Here is a 17,828-nt window from a genome sequence, read left to right on the forward strand (position 1 = left end):
CACACCGCCATCTACATCGACATGGCTGTAGTGGAGCAGGTCGAGAACTTTTACTTCCTCTGTGTCCACATCACTAAGGAATTAACATGGCCCATACACACCAACACAGTCGGGAAGAAGGCATGACAACTCTTCTTCCCCCTCAGGAGGCTGAAAAGATTTGGCATGGGCCCTCAGATCTTCAAAACGTTATACAGCTGCACCATTGAGAGCATCTAGACCGGCTGCATCATCGCTTGTTATTGCATCTGCTCGGCAACCGACCACAAGGCACTACAGTGGGCAGTGGATACTGTACTTTTTACTCCATAAATTTCTCCTGACACCCAAAAGTACTCGTTACATTATGAATGCTTAACAGGACAGGAAAATGGTCTAATTCACACACTAATCAAGAGAACATCCCTGGTCATCCGTACTGCCTCTTATCTGGCAGACTCACAAAACACAAATTACTAATTTGTAAATGATGTCTGAGTGTTGGAGTGTACCCCTAGTTATTATCCATAAAAAAAGGAAAGAAAATTGTGCAGTCTGGTTTGCTTAGTATAAGGAATTTGAAATGATTTATACTTTTACTTTTGATACTTTAGTATCTTTTAGCAATTACATTTACCTTTGATACTTAAGTGTAAAATCAAATACTTTTACTCAAGTAGTATTTTACTGGGTGACTTTCACTTTACTTTTACTCAAGTATGACAATTGTGTACTTTTTCCACCACTGCTATCTTCCTTTAGTTTATTCAGCACATTTTTCTTAGTTACTTTTTAAAATCTCTGTATTGTTGGTTAAGGTAAGTAAGCATTTTACGGTAAGGACTACACCTGTTGAATTCGCCACATGACAAATACAATTTGATTTGATTTGATATAGTGTTCTCTCTGCTACCACCAGCAAGCAATACCGATGCACCAAGTCTGGAACCAACAGGACACTGAACAGCTTCTATCCCTGTGCCATAAGACTGCTAAATGCATTGACCACACTTTGCACTAACTCTTTTTACTCATCACATACGCTGCTGCTACTGCTTATCATCTATCCTGTTGCCAAGTCACTTTACCCCTAATTACAGTAACAGTGTTAAACAAATCAAAATATATTTCAGATTTTAGATTCTTCAAAGTAGCCACCCTTTGCCTTAATGACAGCTTTGCATTCTCTCAACCAGCTTCACCGGGAAAGCTTTTCCAACAGTCTGGAAGGAGTTCCCACATAAGCTGAGCACTTGTTGACTGCTTTTCCTTCACTCTGCAGTCCAACTTATCCCAAACCATCTCAAATGGGTTGAGGTCGGGTGATTATGGAGGCCAGGTCATCTGATGCAGCACTCCATCAATCTCCTTCTTGGTCAAATAAACCTTACACAGCCTGGAGGTGTGTTGGGTCATTGTCCTGTTGAAAAACAAATGATAGTCCCACTAAGCGGAAACCAGGTGGGATGGCGTATCGCTGCAGAATGCTGTGGTAGCCATGCTGGTTAAGTGTGCCTTGAATTCTACATAAATCACTGACAGTGTCACCAGCAAAGCACCCCCACACCATCACACTTCCTCCTCCATGCTTCACGGTGGGAACCACATATGTAGAGATCATCTGTTCACCTACTCAGCGTTTCACAAAGACAGTCCAAATCTCAAAGTTGGACTTATCAGACCAAAGGACAGATTTCCACCGGTCTAATGTCCATTGCTCATGTTACTTGGCTCAAGCAAGTCTCTTCTTATTATTGCTGTCCTTTAGTAGTGGTTTCTAATGAACTTATCCTCTGCAACAGAGTTAACTCTGGGTCTTCCTTTCCTGCGGCCATCCTCATGTGAGCAAGTTTTATCATAGCGCTTGATTGTTTTTGCGTCTGCACTTGAAGAAACTTTCAAAGGTACGTCTTAAAGTAATGATGGACTGTCATTTCTCTTTGCTTATTTGAGATGTTCTTGCCATGATATGGACTTGGTATTTTACCAAATAGGGCTATCGTTTGTATATCACCCCTACCTTGTCACAACACAACTGACTGACTCAAACGCTTTAAGAAGGAAGGAAATTCCACACATTAACTTTTAACAAGGCACACCTGTTAATTGAAATGCATTCCATGTGACTACCTCATGAAGCTGGCTGAGAGAATGCCAAGAGTGTGCGAAGCTGTCATCAAGGCAAAGGGTGGCTATTTTGAAGAATCTCAAATATAAAATCAATTTTGATTTGTTTAAAACTTTTTGGGTTACTACATGGTTCCATATGTGTGATTTCATAGTTTTGATGTCTTCACTATTATTCTACAATGTAGAAAATAAGAAAAATAAAGAAAAACCCTTGAACGAGTAGGTGTGTCCAAACTTTTGATTGGTACTCTATATGTACATACTGTATATGTATTACCTCGTACACCTGCTCATCGACTCCGTTCCGGTACCCTGTGTACAGTTGAAGTCGGAAGTTTACATACACCTTAGCCAAATACATTTAAATTCAGTTTTTCACAATTCCTGACATTTAATCCCAGTAAAAATTCGCTGTCTTAGGTCAGTTAGGATCTCCAATTTATTTGAAGAATGTGAGATGTCAGAATAATAGTAGAGAGGATGATTTATTTCAGCTTTTATTTCTTTCATCACATTCCCAGTGGGTCAGAAATGTACATACACTCAATTAGTATTTGGTAGCATTGCCTTTAAATTGTTTAACCTGGGTCAAACATTTCTGTTATCCTTCCACAAGCTTCCCACAATAAGTTGGGTGACACCACCTCCTGACAGAGCTGGTGTAACTGAGTCAGGTTTGTAGGCCTACTTGCTCGCACACGCTTTTTCAGTTCTGCCCACAAATTTTCTATAGGATTGAGGTCAGGGCTTTGTGATGGCCACTCCAATACCTTGACTTTGTTGTCATTAAGCCATTTTGCCACAACTTTGTCTTTGGAAGACCCATTTGTAACCAAGCTTTATCGTCCTGACTGATATCTTGAGATGTTGCTTCAACATATCCACATCATTTTCCTCTCTCATGATGCCATCTATTTTGTGAAGTGCACCGGTCCCACCTGCAGCAAAGCTTCCCCACAACATGATGCTGCCACCCCGTGTTTCACGATTGCGATGGTGTTCTTCGGCTTGCAAGCCTCCCCCTTTTTCCTCCAAACATAACGATGGTCACTATAGCCCAGCAGTTCTATTTTTGTTTCATCAGACCAGAGGACATTTCTCCAAAAAGTACAATCCTTGTTCATTTGTACCTGTTTCCTCCAGCATCTTCACAAGGTCCTTTGCTGTTGTTCTGGGATTGATTTGCACTTTTCGCACCAAAGTACGTTCATCTCTAGGAGACAGAATGCGTCTCCTTCCTGAGCGGTATGACAGCTGCGTGGTCCCATGGTGTTTATGCTTGCATACTGTTGTTTGTACAGATGAACGTGGTACCTTCAGGCATTTGGAAATTGCTCCCAAGGATAAAGGTCTACAATTTTTTTCTTTCTTTTGATTTTCCCATAATATCAAGCAGAGAGGCAGTGAGTTTGAAGGTAGGCCTTGAAATTCATCCACAGGTACATCTCCAATTGACCCAAATTATGTCAATTAGTCAATCAGAAGTTTCTAAAGCCATGACATAATTTTCTGGAATTTTCCAAGCTGTTTAAAGGCACAGTCAATTTAGTGTATGTAAACTTCTGACCCACTGGGATTATGATACAGTGAAATAATCTGTCTGTAAACAATTGTTGGAAAAATTACTTGTGTCATGTACAAAGTAGATTTCCCAACCGGCTTGCCAAAACTATAGTTTGTTAACAAGAAATTCGTGGAGTGGTTGAAAAACGAGTTTTAATGACTCCAACCTAAGTGTATGTAAACTTCCGACTTCAACTGTATATACAGTGCCTTCAGAAAGTATTCACAGCCTGAATTTAAAAATGATTAATTTGAGATTGTGTTGTCACATTACCCGATCATATTAAAGCAGAATAATGTTTTTCAAAATTTTAACAAATTAATAAAAAATGAAAAGCTGGAATGTCTTGAGTCAATAAGTATTCAACCCATTTCTTATGGCAAGCCTTAATAAGTTCGGGAGAAAAAATATGCTTAACAGGTCATATAATAAGTTTATGTGTAATAATAGTATTTAACATGATTTTTGAATGACTACTTCATACTCTGTACTCCACACATACAATTATCTGTAAAGTCCCTCAGTCGAGCAGTGAATTTCGAACACCGATTCAACCACAAAGAACAGGTTGGTTTTCAAATGCCTTGCAAAGAAGGGCACCTATTGGTAGATGGGTAGATGGTAATATCCCTTTGAGCATGGTGAAGTTATTTATCACATTTTGGATGGTGTATCAATACACCCAGTCACTATAAAGATACAGGCGTCCTTCCTAACTCAGTTGCCGTAGATTAAGGAAACAGCTCAGGGATTTCACCATAAGGCCAATGATGACTTGTTTTATTTTTTTTACCTGGAGTCTATTGGCACTCTAAGCAAAAAACATAAAATCCCCATCAAGATCTGTCAGTTTAAGCTCAGATATCTATTTTTTGCATGGACTGCATTCCACTCTATGGAAAGATGAGACTCTCACGAACATGATTGTGTTCTCTGTTTTGCTTATATGTTCTAGATGCAGGACAGAAACTTAAAAACATCAGAACAACGATTACTTACCTCGAATTGGACAAAGATTTTTTCTTTAACGAGTCTAATGCGAAGGACTGCTTTCTTGGGAATGGGCCCAAATCCCCGTCATTTGCGTGAAGAAACGGCAGGTGTCGGGGTGCCTTCTGAGAATTTGTAGGTGAGTGAGTAAACCCCCTCTACCATCAGTCCTATTAGCCAACGTGCAACCATTGGATAACAAAATGGATGAGCTTCGATCAAGGACATCCTACCAACGGGACATTAAAAGCTGTAATATCTTATGTTTCACCTACTCGTGGCTGATCGACAAGATGGATAACATAGAGCTGGCGGGCAAGCTAGAACAGCTGCCTACGGTAAGACAAGGGGTGGCGGTCTGTGTCTATTTGTAATATCAGCTGGTGCATGAAATCTAATATTAAGGAAGTCTCAAGGTTTTGCTCACCTGAGGTAGAGTATCTCATGAGAAGCTGTAGACCACACTATTTACCAAGAAAGTTTTCATCTATATTTTTTGTAGCTGTCTATTTACCACCACAAACCGATGCTGGCACTAAGACGGCACTCAACGAGCTGTATTGGGCCATAAGCAAACAGGAAAATGCTCATCCAGAGGCAGCGCTCCTAGTGGCTGGGACTTTAATGCAGGGAAACTTAAATCTGTTTAACCTCATTTCTACCAGTATGTTTAATGTGCAACCAGAGGGAAAAAACTCAAGACCACCTTTACTCCACACACAGAGACACGTACAAAGCTCTCCCTCGCCCTCCATTTGGCAAATCTGACCATAATTCTATCCTCCTGATTCCTGCTTACAAGCAAAAACTAAAGCAGGAAGTACCAGTGACTCGCTCTATAAGGAAGCTGTCAGAGGACGCAGATACTAAGCTAAAATAACTGTTTTGCTAGCACAGACTGGAACATGTTACGGGATTCTTCCGATGGCATTGAGGAGTACACCACATCAGTTACTGGCTTCATCAATAAGTGCATCGATGACGTCGTCCACACGTACCCCAATCAGAAGCCATGGATTACAGGCAACATCTGCACCGAGCTAAAGGGTAGAGTTGCCGGATGCTAACCTGGATGCTTATAAGAAATCCTGCTGTGCCCTGTGATGAACCATCCTACAGGCAAAGCACCAATACAGGACTAAGATTGAATTGTACTACACCTGCTCCAAAGCTCGTCAAATGTGGCAGGGCTTGCAAACTATTATGGACTACAAAAGGGAAGCACAGCTGCGAGCTGCCCAGTGACACGAGCCAGTGACACGAGCCTACCAGACAAGCTAAATAACTAAATAATAAGCAACACTGAAGCTTGCATGAGAGCATCAGCTGTTTCGGACCACTGTGTGATCACGCTCTCCTTGGCCGATGTGAGTAAGCCCTTTAAACAGGTCAACATTCACAAGGCCGCAGGGCCAGATGGATTACTAGGATGTGTACTCCGAGCATGCGCTGACCAACAAGTTTCTTCACTGACATTTTCAACCTGTCCCTGACCGAGTCTTTAATACCAACATGTTTCAAGCAGACCACCATAGTTTCTGTGCCCAAGAACACCAAGGTAACCTGCCTAAATGACTACCAACCCGTAGCACTCACATCTGTAGCCACGTGCTTTGAAAGGCTGGTCATGGCTCACATCACCCCATTATCCCAAAAACAATAGACTCACTACAATTTGCATAACACCCCAACAGATCCACAGATAATGCAATCTCTATTTTACTCCACACTGCCCTCTCCCACCTGGACAAAAGGAACACCTACGTGAGTATGCTATTCATTGACTACAGCTCAGCGTTCAACACCATAGTGCCCTCAAAGCTCATCACTAAGCTAAGGCCCTGGGACTAAACAGAGTCCTCTGCAACTGGATCCTGGACTTCTTGACGGGCTGCCCCCAGGTGGTAAGGGTAGGTGACAACACGCTGATCCTCAACAGTGGGGCCCCTCAGGGGTGCGTGCTCAGTCCCCTCCTGTACTCCCTGTTCACCCATGACTGCATGACCAAGCACGACTCCAACACCATCATTAAGTTTGCAGACGACAACAGTGGTAGGCCTGAACACCGACAACGACGAGACAGCCTATTAGGGAGGAGGTCAGAGGCATGGCCGGGCGGTGCCAGAATAACAACCTCTCCCTCAACGTGATCAAGACAAAGGAGATGACTGTGGACTCCAGAAAAAGGAAGGCTGAGCACGCCCCCATTCTCATCGACGGGGCTGTAGTGGAGCAGGTTGAGAGCTTCAAGTTCCTTGGTGTTCACATCGCCAACAAACTAGAATGGTCCAAACACACCAAGACAGTCGTGAAGAGGGCATGACAACGCCTATTCCCCCTCAGGAGAAGAACAATTTAATCCATTTTAGAATATGGCTGTAACGTAACAAAATGTGGAAAAAGTCAAGGGGTCTGTATACTTTCCTAATGCACTGTATTAGCAAAAATTTCAAAAGACATGTTTTCACTTTGTCGCTTTTGGGGTATTGTTTGTAGATAGGTGAGGAAAAACTACATTTATTCCATTTTGAAATCAGCTCTAACACTACCAAATGTTTTGAATAAATCAAGGGGTATGAATATTTTTGAAGGCACCGTGGCCAAGTTACTGTATCATTACTCATTGTGCATTTATTCCTTGTTATCTTTCTATTATTTTTCTCTGCATTTTTGGAAAAGGCCTTTAAGCAGGCATTTCACATTTAGTCTACACCTGTCGTTAAGTCTAACAGTGATTTGACACACACACACACACATAACTCCCACTCCTCTCTCTCTCTCTCTCTCTCTCTCTCTCTCTCTCTCTCTCTCTCTCTCTCTCTCTCTCTCTCTCTCTCTCTCTCTCTCTCTCTCTCTCTCTCTCTCTCTCTCTCTCTCTCGCTCGCTCTCTCTCTCTCTGTGTGAGGTAGCTAGGCCAACCCTTGCCGGTGCAGGCCCCAGGGGAGCTATCTGGTTGCTCTGTGGAGAATTACTCTATGGTGCTTATCCTTTTTAGCTCCTGTGCTGTAAAGGCCTGTTTGAACGGCCTCATTCTCAGTAAGTGACCGGGGAAAAGGCCCTTTGAAGTACCTTAAAGGCTGCTCTGCCCTGTCAGTCAGACCCCTAGAGCTGGGGTCTCCACACTTTCAAAGGGAGAGGGTGTGTGTGTATATATGTACTTCTGTTAGGAAAATGTGACCCCAGATATTTGACCGGCAGCATTTTAATTTACCGGACGTTTAAGACATTTACCGGACCCATATGCATTGGTTGCGTAACCTGACTAGGATGTCCACCCACGGTTCTCAGAATGACAGGAATCACATTTAGTTCATGGTAATTCATCTCAACAGAACAACTCAGATGCAACGGCCTGATTCATTCTTACCGAATTCCAATGAGCAATTAGACTGATTGTTGAGTTGTGACTGTCAGTGAAAGGCAGAAAGAGGCCATCTGAGTGGCGTAGCGTTTTAAGGCACTGCATCGCAGTGCTGAGGCGCCACTACAGCCTCGGGTTCGATCCCAGACTGTGTCACAGCCGGACGTGACCGGGAGACCCATGGGGCGGCACACAATTGGGCCAGCGTCGTCCGGGTTAGGGGAGGGTTTGGCCGGCCGCGATTTCCGTGTCTCATTGTGCTCTAGCGAGGCCTTGTGGTGGATGGGGCTTCTGCAAGCTGACTTCCAGTTTCGTCCGACACATTGGTGCGGCTGACTTCCGGGTTAAGCGAGCAGTGTTTCAAGAAGCAGTGCGGCTGTGCAGGGTTGTGTTTCGGCTTTCACCTCTCCCGAATCCGCAGGGGAGTTGCAGCGATGAGACAAGATCGTAACTACAAATTGGGGAGAGAAAGGGGGTAATGTAAAAAAAAAACAATAATAAATAAATAAAAGACCCATATCACAAAGTTTAAACATACAATCGCAGAAAAAGGTTTTGGAAAACTAATGGCTATTGCTGTAAAGAGAAGACAAGAAAACGACTCCAATCTGTCTTATAGTTGTCAAAATGTTCAACTTATCGTAACAAAGTCGTTTTTATTGATCTGTTTGTTAGCGTCAGCAGAGTAGGCTACCCTGTAATTTTTGTATTATTAAAAAAGATTTTGCTAATGTCTCCAGTCATATAAAGTGTAGTAGAATGGCATTAAATGTGTTTATAAAAGGCCAACATTTCCTGTGCAAAGAAAGGAGAAGAAATGTAGGCTATAGCCTAAGCCTATACCATGGGGCTCCCAAGTGGTGCAGCAGTCACCGCATCTCAGTGCTAGAGGCGTCACTACAGACCCTGGTTCAATTCCAGGATGTTTCCATAGGGCTGCGCATAATTGGCCCAGCATCGTCCAGGTTAGGGTTTGGCCGGGGTAGGCCGTCATTCTAAATGAGAATTTGTTCTTAACTGACTTGCCTAGTTAAATAAAAAAAATACTCTTAGCCACTACGTGATGAATTGAACAGTCTTTTTGAAAACAGTGATTGAGTTATGCTATATTATTAGCCTAAATTATGACAATCCAATCTAATTATCACATTAGGAATACTAGGCTATTTTACATAAGTCTACAAATGCGAGAAAGCATGGAATGCTTGATTATAAAGGTGCATTTTTATGGTGAAAATTAGCTTCCCCAAACTTGAAACTCACATGCCGCCTTTGTCAGAATAACTAAGACCAAGAAGACAAGTAATGAACAGAAAATAACTAATCTGTCACGTTCTGACCATAGTTCTTGTGTGTTTTGCTTGTTTTAGTGTTGGTCAGGACGTGAGCTGGGTGGGCATTCTATGTTGTGCAAACTGTAGTCACGTGTCAAACTCCAGTGGCCGCGAAGTGTCAAATTCAATCAACACAGCTGCATTTTCGGCATGTCAGACAAAATTATGAAGTTTGCTTGCTAAAAAAAAATATATATATAGACAATATTGACTTTAGCGTTGGTAAAATGGCTTAGTCTGGTAGTGAGGAGCTTACAAAACGTAGCTAGATTCCTAAACATATTTTTGGGGAATTCTGAAATGTATTGGAATAAATGACTAAACTAGAAAACTAACTAGCCAGCAATAGGTTACTGTAGCTAGCTACCTGACAGGAGTGCTAGAGAGCTACGTTAGCTGGCTAGCTACATGAATAGCATTAGGGTGGTTGTTTTTAAGCTCAACTAGATTTCCACCAAGGATGTTGCCTCCCCGATCATCACTCTCCCTCGCTTGGGCAAGGGACATTTAAGGTACACTTGGATGTGACGATGTAAAACGTCATTCAAGTGCTGAGGGCTGTCTACTTTGAATTTGGACAATGTCAATCTACTATCCATCATAGTAGAAAAGTATACAGATTCTATTGGTCAGCTTGTCGTTCTGTGCGAGAAAGAAATAGCCTGTTCCAAACAGACTCTGGGACAGTTGTGAGAAGATAGATAACCAATTCATACAACCAGTAGGTTACATCCCCAAAACACGTTAAAATGGCAACGAGGCTGATGCAACAGATCAGAACGTCTAGCATAAAATGTTGATAAACTATTTCTTCACATTATAAGCACAGCAATGTGCTCAAGGCAGTAGGCTACTCACGATTGGTCGTTTAATAATGCAATTAGCAGGAAAACAACTTCATGAGCAGTTTCATGTGATGGAGATGAAAATAGTTGAGATCTAAGTATTCATCAACTAGCATGGGTTGCTAATTTGACTAGGATTGTGCCTTTGGCTACTGGACTATGAAAGAAACCAATAGAACATGAGATAAATAGGCTACTGGTTTCATTTGCAAGTTTTTATAAAATAATTGCCTCCATGTTCAATTGGATATTGCCTAGGTTACTTTGAAGCAAGGTAAGACATGCTTCACAATATGTAGTAAAACGTTCAGGTTTCAAACAATTAAGTATATGTTCTCAAAATGCACACTGCCTCCAGCTCATTGCAAAGTGGTATGTGATGCACTGAGGCCTGTCTAGTTGCCTGTGCGCTTGAATGGCAAATGGGAAGCGCACTTCAATTACCAGTTGAGAAATAAAAACAGTAGCTCTTTTTAATTGTGGCCATTGTTTTTATTTACACACGATTGCCTTTAGAATTGTTGCACAATGATTGGGCTTATTAAATCACGTTTCGCTCCAGCAGCAACAAACAGCTGTTTGAGCGGTATCAGCAGCTCTGGCACTACATCGACTGGTATTTCAATCAATGAATAGGCTAAAGTGCCTTATTTTGTAACGGGATTTATAAAAAAAATTGTCAGATGGCAATTCTATTTATCGGCTTTTCATTTATTACTGGCTAACATATAGAAAGTCTACATCAACCTTTAACTTTTTCACATTACTGTATGTTGCCTTAAAGAAAATCTAAAAAGGGATTCAATAAGATGGTTTTCCTACAGATCTACACAACCTGTTTCACATTTTCAAAGTGAAAGAAAGTTATTGAGCATTTTCCAAATTATGAAAAAATCGAAAAACTGAAATTACATAATTTAATAAGTCTCCACCCCCCTGAGTTAATACTTGGTGGAAGAACATTTTGCACCTTACAGCTATGAATCATTTTCATTAAGATTCTACCAACTTTGCACAACTCTTAGGGAAACATATATCCTTCGTTTTTTATCAAAATTGCTCAGGCTCAGTAAACTTGGTTGGGGATCATTGATGGACAGCGATATTTAAACTGTCTCAGGAACAGTCAACATGTATCATCATCTGTGTGTAGCTGGTGAGATGACTCAGTCGCAGGACAGAAGATATGAGTAATAAAAGCACTTTTACTCAAAAATCTAAATATATACACCTAATATACACGGACACACAATACGGACCACAATACAACAAACAATCCCTCACAAAAACCATGTGGGGAACAGAGGGTTAAATAATGAACAGGTGATTGTGGGATTGAAAACAGGTGTGTGAAACAAAGACAAAACAAATGGAAAATTAAAAAGTGGATCGGCGGTAGCTAGAAAGCCGGTGACGTTGACCGCCGAACGCCGCCCGAACAAGGAGAGGGACCGACTTCGGCGGAAGTTGTGACACAGCACCTATTGGAAAGCCATTCTGGTGTGTCTTTTGCATAAAAATGTATGTAATGGCGAAGGTGCATAAAGATGGAGCTATTCAGATATGATGTCATTGTTTTTAGCACTACTCAAAAAGTTCTTAAATTATGGCACGCAACATGGTTCAATGTGCCAGTAAATCAGCACAATCTACTTTTTTGTTTCTTTCTGTCACTATCGTCAATGGGAGAGAGTGAGGACCAAAATGCAGCGTGTGGAAAGTACATCCTCTTTATTTGAGAAAGAAGACGAAAACGAAACGAACACTATACAAACTAAACAAAACAACAAAACAGACGACCGTGAAGCTATTCAAATATGAGTGCTGACACTAAACACTTAGACATAGACAATTACCCACAAATGCATGATGCCCATGGCTGCCTTAAATATGGCTCCCAATCAGAGACAAATGAAAGACATCTGTCTCTGATTGAGAACCACTCAGGCAACCATAGACATACCTAGACACATTCACTCAACCATAGACATTCCTAGAAACATTCACTCAACACAAACTCATACACTACACCCAACACCCCCTTTACCATATAACCACCCAAAACGACAAAACACAAACATTCCCCATGTCACACCCTGACCTACCTAAAAATAATAATGAAAACAAAGAATACTAAGGCCAGGGTGTGACACTTTCAAATTGCCACCAGAACATCTTGAATTATTGGTGGGCATGGAAAAATTTCTCATTTGGTATCAAGGGACCTAACGTGCCAGGAAAACATTCCCCACACCACCGCCACCACCAGCCTATATCGTTGACACCAGGCAGGATGGGACCATGGACAGGAACCGGGATTTGTCAGACCAGGCAATGCTTTTCCATTCCTCAATTGTCCAGTGTTGGTGATCGCATGCCCACTGGAGAAGCTTCTTGTTTTTAAGCTGATAGGTGTGATTGTCTGCTGCAATAGGTCATCCGTGACAAGGACCGACGAGTTGTGCGTTCCGAGTTGCCTTTCTGCACAACACTGTTGTACATGCGCCATTATTTGCTTGTTAGTGGTCCGCCTGTCAGCTTGCACGATTCTTGCCATTCTCCTTCAACATCTCATCAACGAGCTGTTTTTGCCCACAGGACTGCCGCTGACTGGATGTTTTTTGTTTGTCGCGCCATTCTCTGTAAACCCTAGACACTGCCGTGCGTGAAAAGCCCAGGAGGCCGGCCGTTTCTGAGATACTAGAACAAGCGCGCCTAGCACTGACGATCATACCACGCTTAAAGCTGCTTAGGTCACCCGTTTGGCCCATTCTAACGTTCAATCGAACAGTAACTGAATGCCTCAAGGCCTATAAGCCTGCTTTTTTACAGCAAGCCACGGCCACGTGACTCACTGTCGGTAGGAGCAAACCATTTCCGTGAATCAGGTGGTTTACCTAAAAACTGGCCAATGAGTGTATGTAGCCCTAAGAGTTGTGCAAAGTTGTTAGAATCTTAATGAAAATGATTCACAGCTGTAATGTCTTCCAAAGGTGCCTTCCACCAAGTATTAACTGAGGGGGGTGGAGACTTATGCAATTTTTCTGGGGGGGCTGCAACATGTTCAAGGGGGTGCAGACTTTCTGTAAGCACTGTATGTATGTGTGCCCCCTGCTCCCTCCCTCCCCCTATGTGATCTATCCTAGGTGGCCTGATGAAATGCCACTGGGGAATGTACAACCAACAGATACAACGGCGGTAGACAATTTGTCTTGATAGGGGAGATAGTAACCGTGTCAGTCGACCTGTCCCCCTCTCTATCTGTGTCGTCTCTCTCTTCCTCTCCTCCTTGAGATGGCGAGGAGTTGAGAGTACAGCACATCCACCAACACTAGTCGACTCAAGGTGAAGCCAAATCAGAGGGACGCTTTCAGGAAATAAAGGTGTAGCTCTCTCGTTGTATAAAATATACACTCAACAAAAATATCAACATTTTCAATGATTTTCATATAAGGAAATCAATCAATTAAAATAAATAAATGAGGCCCTAATCTATGGATTTCAAATGACCGGGAATACAGATGTGCATATGTTGGTCACAGATACCTTAAAAAAAGGTAGGGGTTTGGATTAGATAACCAGTTAGTATCTAGTGTGACCACTATTTGCAGCACGCACATCATGCAGCATGACACATCTGCTTCTAATAGAGTTGATCAGGCTGTTGATTGTGGCCCGTGGAATGTTGTCCCACTCCTCTTCAATGGCTGTGCGAAGCTGCTGGATATTGGTGGAACTGGAACACATGTAATCGATGTGAAATGGCTAGCTAGTTAGCGGTGGTGCACGCTAATAGCGTTTCAATCGGTGACGTCACTCGCTCTGAGACCTGAAGTAGTTGTTCCCCTTGCTCTGCAAGGGTTGTGGCTTTTGTGGAGCGATGGGTAACGGTGCTTCGTGGGTGACTGTTGTTGATGTGTGCAGAGGGTCCCTGGTTCGAGCCCAGGTTGGGGCGAGGAGAGGGACGGAAGCAATACTGTTACACACGCTGTCGTACATGTGGATCCAGAGCATCCCAAACATGCTCAGTACGCAGCCCATGGAAGAACTGGGACATTTTCAGCTTCCAGGAATGGTGTACAGATCATTACGACATGGGACCATGCATTATCATGCTGAAACATTAGGTGATGGCGGAGGATGAACGGCACGACAATGGGCCACAGGATCTTATCACGGTATCTCTGTGCTTTCAAAATGTCATCTACAAAATGCAATTGTGTTCGTTGTCCGTAGCTTATGTCTGCCCATACCATAACCACACTGCCACCATGGGGCACTCTGTTCACAACGTTGACATCAGTAAACCGCTTGCCCACATGACGTCTGCCATCTGCCCAGTTGAAACCCGGGATTCATCTGTGAAGAGCACACTTCTACAGCGTTCTCAGGTAAACATTCCAGCAGTCATCATGCAAATTGCACGCTCCCTCAATTTGAGACATCTGTGGAATTGTGTTGTGTGACAAAACTGCACATTTTAAAATGGCCTTTTTTGTCCCCAGCACAAGGTGCACCTTTGTAATAACCAAATAACCATGCTGTTTAATCAGATTCTTGATATGTCACAACTGTCAGGTGGATGGATTATCTTGGCAAAGGAGAGATGCTCACTAACAGGGATGTAAACTAATTTGGGCACCAAATTTGAGAGAGAGAGAAGCTTTTTGTGCATATGTAAAATTTCTGGGATCTTTTATTTCAGCTCATGAAACATGGGACCAACGCTTTACATCTTGCATTTATATTTTTGTTCAGTGTTTATGGTAACACTTAGCCTATAGTGCTTTATTACTTGTTATAAGCATGTATGAGCATTTACATAGTCTGACAATTTGAAATCAGCATGAAAAAAAGAATGATAGAAGCCATTGCAACTAAATAAACTATCACAATGTAGAATGTAAAGATAGAGACGGATTACCCTGACGGACCTTAAGGCGATCTCTCTCAAGTAATATTTGGCAGGGTGTAGCTCGAGCCCCTTGCCATGGGAATCATTTTGGAGCCTAGTTATGCCAGATGTTGGGCTGTGTTACTAGATTAAGAGGCATGTGCTTCTGTTGCACTAGATCCAATAGAACAGGTGCAACAGCATCATCAACACATGATGTGACTGTATGGGCTACAGCAGATCCAGTCGCTGTGCAATTGTGAGGTTTTCTCCCACAGAAAAAAAAAACGATCAGGAGAAGAGAAACATGGATAGTCACACGCCGATATAAAGCCGGTGAGGACAGGATGGGTCCCATGGAGATTATTCTACTCATTTGAAGAAGGGAGAGAGGGCTATACAATGGGTTTGTATCGCTTTAACATCCTCTGACGTCAGCCTGATGCATGATCTCCCCAGCCTACTCCAATGCGAGCAGAGAGGAGACGGACTAGTTCTGTAGCCTAACGGAGTTTACGGAGGGGGAAAAAGGTAGCCTAGTGTTGGCCACTAATTTGGAATAGTGGATTTTCGTCCGTTTGACACCAGTGATGCTCTTCAAAGATGACAAAGCACTTGATGGGAGAAATATAAGACATTTTTTAAAAGAGAAGCAACATTCTATAGAGACAGAGTAGGGATGCTCGAGCGTTGTCACAGCGACACATCTTGCTAGGACACTGTGCACGCGCCCCACCGGGAGAGAGGAGGGAGCGTGTGCGAGCGAAAGAGGCAATCGCACAAGCACAGCATATTTTAAGTCTATACCAGTCGGCGGAGAATCACGGAAACCGTGGAACGCTGTTATACAGCGACGAAGCAGTCAAGCACCACCAAATCGTCCAAGGTATTCAAACTGTCGTTGGTGCTGTCCTCTCCACCGGCGAAGGGCAAGCGGGGATGTATTTTTTGTAGAAAATTCACCCGCATTTAAAATCACAGTTGACAATTTATGTAGATGAGGAATTAGTCTATATCGTTTTGTTGTCAACAAAGAACGAGATATAAAGATATGTAGAGTGACGCGTCAGAGAAACTGATCAAACGAACAATTCATGTAGGCTATTTATTATTATTGCTATGCGGAGGAGGCGGGGGAGCCAATTCTTTGTAGTCTACCTTGGTGGAAGAATCATTCCAAAACCTGCTTTAATGCCTTTATCTAGTGCATGTGTAATGCGCCATACGCAGCAATAGGCTTTATTTTTTGGTAGCCTATTCATTTCCCTCCGTCATTGTCTCCCGGTCCCTTATCAGAATGTGGTAGTCCGGTCAACCTGCAGGTCGGTCAGATTGAGCTGGTGTTGTCGGTAAACAGAAAACGGGGAAGGTTTTCAAAGTCTAAGCTTCTCCAAAGGACTATGCTTCAATATTTCCCGTTCTAAAGGAATGGTGTGACAACGGTCTAGAAGTCAAAGACGAGGGCAAAATCAAAGGATTCCTTTTGAAAAACCCTTGGATTCCTGCTACCCCCTTGGAACACATAACAGGTAAGCGCATACTGTATCACCCGCGGTCGTCGAGAATGTAGGAATTCTTTCCATTAGCCTATTTCATAGAAAACATTTGAATACAATAAGTGATTCGTTCTCTATAATTAAGCCACGATATAAGTAGGCTACATGTTACTTTGCCAGTCCCTTTATTTTGGGTAACAAATCGCATAGAATGCCTGTCAAATTCCGCTAATAGTTCTCTTGTCGTTTGAAGCTTCGCCTTGGAACCTGTTGTAAAGGATTGCGTGCTGTGTCATAACCATTGTGATACATCTCCAACAAGCAACCCGTTCAAAAGATTTTGAGCCCCCTTTTCCCAATAATGGTGCGGGCAGGGAATATATCTTCTGTTTTTAATGAGGACGGAATTCAAAACACTTCTTCTGTGGTGTTGCTCCACACAGCCTATGTAGATGTTGCCGGCTTGCGGTGGCAGTGGAGAATAGCCTAAATTAGAGTCATATCAAACCACCCCATAGCCTTTAAACTTAAGCCTATCAACCACCACTTCGTTTGTCTTCAGAATGGTTTGTAAATATTAACAGATGACCCTTTAACAAGTCTACTATGCTATTTCCTCCGATTGTCTAATGCATAACTTCGTGGCAATGTTTTAATGTTGTACTTGCGTGGTTTATGGGAGAAATGGGTCAACGATAGGACCCACAATTTGCACGCCCCCTCCTCATCCCCCTCCAAAGAGAGTTTCCAATGAAACCTATCTATCTGAGCATCTTATGTGTTGTCGCAGGGCAGAGAGCTAGCCCCCGACAGGAAACGCCATGCCTGTGAGAACATATGTCTCTCACACACACTGACTGCAAAGAATGGGCCACATTTATATGCGGGGCTGGTATGGAGGGCATTCCAAGCTCCAGTTGATGGTAGAATTCAACAGAGACAAGAAGACCCCTGTTCTTATCAGCCTGAGAGGCTGGGCACACACACAATCTCACACACACACACACACACACACACACACACACACACACACACACACACACACACACACACACACACACACACACACACACACACACACACACACACACACACACACACACACACACACACACACACACACACACACACACACACACACACACAATCTCACACACACACACACACACACACACACACACACACACACACACACACACACACACACACACACACACACACACACACACACACAC

General features: G+C 42.8%; 1 protein-coding gene across 5 annotated transcripts in view; it reads left to right on the forward strand.

Moving 5' to 3' along the window:
* Positions 1–15,539: 15,539 nt before the first annotated feature.
* nlgn2a (neuroligin 2a) overlaps positions 15,540–17,828 on the forward strand; it is a 236,323-nt gene continuing 234,034 nt past the window's right edge. For 2 of the 5 annotated variants that reach the window (XM_055938271.1, XM_055938272.1), the window contains exon 1: positions 15,540–16,626. The gene's annotated coding sequence lies outside the window, so the exon portion shown is untranslated. The remainder of the gene's footprint in view (positions 16,627–17,828) is intronic. The other 3 variants (XM_055938269.1, XM_055938268.1, XM_055938270.1) reach the window with 2 other exon arrangements.

Source organism: Salvelinus fontinalis, chromosome 11 (assembly GCF_029448725.1).
Source record: "Salvelinus fontinalis isolate EN_2023a chromosome 11, ASM2944872v1, whole genome shotgun sequence".
NCBI lineage: Eukaryota > Metazoa > Chordata > Actinopteri > Salmoniformes > Salmonidae > Salvelinus > Salvelinus fontinalis.